Raw genomic sequence first — 4,964 nt, forward strand, 5'->3', positions numbered from 1 at the left:
TGACGTTGAAGACGAAGGTAGGCAATGAATGCAACCTACGTCTTCCAGTTGAATCGAGAGAAGGAATCTCAAGATTCTAAACCTGTGCTTTACAAATGACTGAAAACGCTAACCGCCATTTCATTGCTGTCCGTTGTGCAATGAAAGCGGGGCGTTCTTCAGTAATGAAACACCAGGGGTAGAGCCGCTTGAAGAACTGCTTCTCATGGGCTGAACGTTTGGAAGTAGAGCTGGCAGGTGTGGGAGTAGGCGATGTCTTTCAATACATCTGCTAATCCGGGGTGAACAATGAACAATTGTACACCTCCGAATACAAGATATTTTGAGGACAAACTCAGATTCCGCAAAAATCATTCGCATTATCGGGATACGATGCAGCAAGAGACTATTACAGAATTCTGTTACCGTGCGGTAACAGAAAGAGAGAGTCGAATAGATATCTCTGTTTAAAATTCTCGCAATACCGAAGACGATGAATACTAGCGTTTCTCAGCAGTAGATGGTCATTCATGTATGCGAGAATCCCCGTTAATCAGAGACTTAAGTCCCGTGATTGTTGGGCAGAGATACGGTTGTTATTCAATCAAAGCAGGTGAGAAAGACATAAACAACCGTCTATCTCAAAGCGGCAGCTGATACTGAAATGCCTCGGGCAATTCATACGCAGTAGCTGTCGCTGACTCGTCATCCTGAGTTGCCAAGTAATCCTTTCCACGAAGGAATGCGTTCGGCTAGAACCACGAGCATAAAAAGATATTGCTCGAGCAATTATATTTAAGCGAAACGAAATTTCGGTAAATATAAAAAGCTAAAATGGTGTTGTTGTGACAACACCTAAGTATATAAAATTGAAACTGTGGAAAACTCCTGGGAGGTTGCAGGCAACCCGGGTTTGCAGTTCAATTAGAATACTTTTCGTCTAAGGTCGCAATCCGTAGAATAACCAGGATATGCGCCTACCCCTCGGACCATTCAACTGCTTAGCAGAATCATGTCGCGAGGTTAATATACGTAGTATATTTGTAGGATTCTGAACAACGATCTCCATCCTAAATTCTTTCCTTCACGAAAACAAATAAGGATTGGAGATCGACCACCTTCGTTCTCTATTAAAGAGAGTGAAGGAGAAGTCTTCCTCGAAGGAAAGCTTCAATGGTGAACAGAATACTAAGACGATAGTTCCAGCCAAACTGGATATTCCCGTCCGTTCTTCTCTATTCCAGGTTGGTCGCCTACTGTGAGATAGTCTTCTTTCAGCAGCAGTCTTCTTCCTAATGCTAGAAATTCCAGGAATTCGAGCATAGGCGAGGTTCCCGATTATCGTGTAACATATCGGGGATTCTCGGCTCGCTCACTTTGGACCGTGGTCTCGCCTAAGTGTTGGAGATCGTAAGAAACTCTAAACACACTGAATGCGCTAGAACTTCCGTAGAATTCTAAGCAGTCTGCGAAACCCCCACCGAATTCGTCAAACGATATCGGCTGGTGGTCCTCTCGATTCCCGTAGAAATCGAGAATGGGGCAGGATCCCTCCTCAACGACCGGGGCTTACGTCAGGTAGGACCCCGAAGGTCCCCCTGGTAGCGCAGTCCCCAACGTGGGATCCTACAGAGAAATCTCTGTAGGATCCTTCCCCTTTTCCCTCGTAGCCGTAAGGAGAGAGGGAATGGGGGAGGAATTGGATACTCGCTCGCCTGCCCAGTGGAACTAGCAGTTGGAGAAGAGTAGGAGCAGCCATCGCCTTGCGGCGATGGCCTCTCAGAGTCTGGGAAAAAGCGTATCGTCAGGAGAAAAACGTTTTTCCCGAGGAGGTTACGAACTCTCACTGTAGGTAAGGGTCTGCCGCCACTGTGGAACGTCGTCTGGGTGGGGCTGATCGACACCTGACAGGAGGAGAGCCGATACCGTCCTCCGACTCATTCCAGTCCTCGTCGATGTCGAAACCTCTCAGGAGGCACCGAAGGAGTATTTAAATACGGTGTCCGAAGACACGTAGAAACGCCGCTGCTGCGAGTAGAGGAGGTGGGGGAAGTAGCTTGATCGACCGGCCCAGAACTGAGAGAGCCGCCCTCTTGTCCGGAGACGAGAGACTCTGGTTCAAGACAGAATCGGTAAGCTCCGATCGCGGCATACCCACGTCGGTTTGGGTTTCCCCTCTCGGGCCCCAAAACGACTCGAGCGAGAGGACATGGGCTCTGGCTGGTGGGGCGCGCGATCCTTCCCCCCGGTCGTTGTGCTGACGAATCAGTGCAATAACCTGGGTAAAGTACTCTGAATCTCGGAAGTTACAGCGTCTTGAGGAGTAGGACCGTCCAGTCCCTCCAACAAGAGCAGCTCCCAGGACCCTCCTCCTTCAGAAGAAGGACCAGCACAGATCCCTGACGGTTGCCTCCAATCACTTGCGCGTACGTCCTGGTTGGTCTAAGACCAACCTGGCACGTGCGGCGTCGTGGACGGGATCGTGAGCGGCGCCATCTCTCACGATCACATCCTATAAAAAATACCTAGCTCTTCCTGGCGTATGCCGAGGAAGTTGAAGGTATCGGAGAGACAGAACTGACGCTACCCCCTCTCCCCCCTGACGGTCGCCTCCAATCACTTGCGCGTACGTCCTGGTTGGTCCTAAGACCAATAGTGGCACGTGCGGCGTCGTGACGGGATCGTGAGCGGCGCACCTCTCACGATCACTCCTAGCTACCTCGCTCTTCCCGGTGTAGCCCGAGGAAGTTGAAGGTAGTGGAGAGACAGAACCTGACGCCTTTCCCCCCCCGCCTCGCTGGCAGGACCAGCGTACGTGGGGGGCTGCAGCCGCATCACCAACCCGCGGTGGGGATCGATCTGCAGGCCTGGCCGTGCCGCTCACCTGTGGCGAGCGGCTCGACTGAGCACGTCGACCCCGGTCCCGTGCGTCAGACGAGCTGCTGCTGGTCACCGTATCCGCCTGGTCCCTGTGGGAGCGGCGGTCATGGTGACCTGCAAGACTCGCTTTCGCGCCGAGACGACCGGTGAGCGTCCTCGCGGCACGTCAAACCGCTGGTACCAGCCGAGGCTGGTACCGTCGGTCGAGGGGACCTGGGGGACCTCTTCCCAGCCTCAACCCGTGGCCCGGTCAGAGACCGTCACGTCCACCCGAGGTACCGGCTGGTCGCTGCGAGAGCTGGCCGATGGCCTGGCGAGAGTCACCTGAGCGGCTCTCGACAGTCTTCTGCTCCGTGCCTCGGTGGTCATGACGCTGAGCGAACTCAGGCGTCTTAACTTTGGCTGCACGGTCACCCGAAGAGATCGTACACTCGGAACTTCTCGACGACCGAAAAACCGAGCCGGTACCTGGCTTAGCAGCAGAGCTGCCAAGACCAGGCGGGAGGGTGTACCAGCGGTAGCCAGCACACCCAGGTGCCCCCCGTCTTCTTCTTCTTCTCAGAAGGGAGACGGGCCCCGTTCCCGAAGGAACAGGAGGACCAGCAGTAAGAACCCCCCCGTCACACCGGAATGTGACGAGCCCTTCGAAGTTCCCGAAGGAGTCTTCTTAGGGGGAAACAAAACCCAGGTTACCAGCTGGTCGCTGCGAGAGCGGCCGCTGGCCTGGCGAGAGTCACCTGAGCGGTTATTCGCCAGCCTTCTGCTCCGTGCCGTGGTCTTGGCGCCGAGCGAAACTCTGGCGCCGAAACTTTGGCTGCACGGTCTCCGAGGGAGAGCGTACACTCGGGATCTTCCCGCGAACGACCGAGACCGAGCCGGAACCTGGCGTAGCGGCATCGCCGCTAGCACAGGCGAGGAAGTACCAGAGCTAACCGATACTCCTCTGGTCCCCGTCTATCTCTTCCTTACGGAAGGGGAGACGGGCCCCGCTCCCCAGAAGGAGCAGGAGGACCAGCAGAAGGACACCCCCCCCAGTCCCACCGAGGTCCCCCGGGACGGGTCCCTTAGAAGTTCCCGAAGGAGACTTCTTAGGGGGGAAGGCAGCCTTCTTCTTCTTCGGCTTATGGGCCTTAGAAGTCGAAGGGGAAGAGGCAGCAACAGACGAAGATGACACCTTCCTCTTCTTCGTCAGCTCACGCAGGACAGTCGTCAGGTCCTCCATCCAGGCCGGAGGTCGGGGCCTATTGCCGAAGCAACACGGCCCGACTGCACCTGTCCGGAAGGACCTGGGGACGGTGGGGAAGACACACCATGGGCAGGACCAGCATGGACAGGCGCAGGAACCAGGAGCGACCAAGGAACAGCAACCAGCTCAGGGGAGCGGCAGGAACAGCGGCAGCGGTAAAACACAGAAGGGACAGCCAACCAAGCCAGTAGCGGAACCACATCAGCGACAGGTACGGCAGGCCCAGCCATCGCCTCGTAGAATCATCGGCAGCCAGCGTGGTACTGGCGGCCGGAATCCAGGGGCGAGCTGCTGGAACAGCGGAAGTCTGGGGCAGGCAACACGAAGAAAACAAAACAGGCGGCGGCGGCATACCCTCCTCGTACGGCGCGACCGGCCTATGAAGCGGCAGACGGCGTCACCGACACAGCATGGGGAGTGTAGACCAGCGGGTGGAAGCAGCATAAGCGCCGTGAAGGTTGTAGTGGAGACCACTCCAAGGTCACCGCCCAGACCTCGCTAGACTCTGCAGCAGATCGTGGATGCTAGGCACGCCCTGCGGCCGCAGTGGTCCATACCTGTCCAAGGTCGTCTCCCACCAGGCTGTAGCACCTGCGGTAGCACAGACAGATTAGTAAGAGGGTTCCTCACGCACGGGGGGGGGGAGGACATGCCCCCACCCCGAACGGAAGGAAGACCCCAAAAAAACAAACAGGAAGCTGAAGCTGAGGGGGCAGGAAAGAAGACGAAGAATCGGATACCAAGGGAGTCGCGGGAGAGCTTTCCGACGACTTCCTGGCAGACCTTCGCTTCCCCACCTACCCCCGCACAGCAAGTGAAAAGTAATATGAAAATTGAAACAGAATACTGCACTTGCGAT

Source organism: Macrobrachium nipponense, chromosome 1, assembly GCF_015104395.2.
Source record: "Macrobrachium nipponense isolate FS-2020 chromosome 1, ASM1510439v2, whole genome shotgun sequence".
Lineage (NCBI taxonomy): Eukaryota > Metazoa > Arthropoda > Malacostraca > Decapoda > Palaemonidae > Macrobrachium > Macrobrachium nipponense.